The 1,501-nt window shown below is 42.4% G+C and overlaps 1 long non-coding RNA gene across 1 annotated transcript; it reads right to left on the bottom strand.

Annotated features, from left to right (window-relative positions):
- Positions 1-362: 362 nt before the first annotated feature.
- Positions 363-1,220, bottom strand: LOC120939667. The gene is made up of 3 exons (XR_005749345.1): positions 1,004-1,220; positions 659-797; positions 363-570 (listed from the first exon to the last, which is right to left on the bottom strand). It is a non-coding gene; the product is annotated as an uncharacterized LOC120939667 (long non-coding RNA).
- Positions 1,221-1,501: the final 281 nt, after the last annotated feature.

Here is a 1,501-nt window from a genome sequence, read left to right as displayed (position 1 = left end):
GAAATGTTTTTTACTGGTAAATCGAAAATCCTACTTTCCTAGTTGTATAGCACAGGACACTGGCTTTTTAATCATTACAACTGAAACATCCAAAAGCAGTGGAAAAAGAGAGTTTGGTCAGCAGGACTTTAAATAAGGCCAATCACCATGTGGAGTAAGCATATAAGGTATACAGTATTGCTTAATTAGGTTCCAACACAAAAAGGGGGAGTTGGTTGAGGACTTACAATGAGAGGTGTATAACAAAAATAAGTCTTGGCAAAGAGCATTTTATTATGCCTTGTGATATAATATAAAGCATACTGAATGACAAAAATTGCATCCACAAAATCGCATAAACATGCTACAAATTACATATGCATAATAACACCATGGTACTTGGCATATCGTGGAGTAAGGACAAGTCCTGCACAAAATGAACCACTGGAGGGGCTTGATAGTATAATGAGAATCTGGGAGTAAAACAGTATAAAAAACATAAAATCATCTGTATGAACATCATGCATCTATGTATTCCCGACGCGTTTCATTGGGATATACCAACTCTTCAGGGGCGAATGCAGTGGTGATCTATAAAGAGACATAACCGTGTGGTATAATTGTGTAGTAGAATAATAAAAATATACAGAACAAGATAACTAAACCTATAAATACTCACGTCAACTGTATAGATGTGAGCACGGGACCAGAGCCGTTAAGATTGTCTGGCATGGGAGCTGAGGTAGGGACATGTGGACAAACAGGGAGCACTGTGGATTCCCCAATGTGTGCATGTGGAAGACAGTGGGCCGACACTTCTGTGGATTGAGATCAGTGGTATATAATGAATGTATGGTATTATTAAGAAGTGTGAAAAAAAAACATGCACCAGGTCAGATGAAAGGGCTGAGCAAACACCAAGTATGAGGTGAGTGACAAAAAAGAGAAAGGATGATGAAGAAACCATAAAGATGAATAAATAAAGTGCTAAGGTATAGGGAGAAACCTGTAAAAATATTTTTACCTTGTTGGATCACATGGAGTTAAGGAGCCAAGCATAAGTAAGAGCTTGCATATGAAGGTGTTGCCAGAGAGACAGCTAGACACCAAGTGAGGGGAATTTAAATGCTCCCAGCTGAACCAATGTGTCCCGCCCAGCGTCACGTGGGCGTGGCAGGGAAGGGGAGGCATCTGTGCATGAACGAGTGAATCCACCCTTACAGGCCCAGTCATCTACCCAATGTCAGCCTAGATGGAAAGAAAAACCTGCTTGTGCGGTGTGGCATAAAAAATGTATTGTCACACACATCAAGCAGTAACGTGGCGCCGATGCGGTAAGGAGCACCCGCCCAGACCCACCAACTCCATCTGAGGGGGTGCTCCTTACCGCATCGGCACCACGTTACTGCTTGGTGTGTGCGACAATACATGTTTTATGTCGCACCGCACAAGCAGGTTTTTCTTTCCATCTAGGCTGACATTGGGTAGATGACTGGGCCTGTAAGGGTGGATTCACTCGTTC

The sequence above is a fragment of the Rana temporaria genome, chromosome 5 (genome assembly GCF_905171775.1).
Source record: "Rana temporaria chromosome 5, aRanTem1.1, whole genome shotgun sequence".
NCBI lineage: Eukaryota > Metazoa > Chordata > Amphibia > Anura > Ranidae > Rana > Rana temporaria.
The sequence above is the reverse complement of the archived record's forward strand: the minus strand, read 5'-3'. Positions and strand labels throughout refer to the sequence as shown.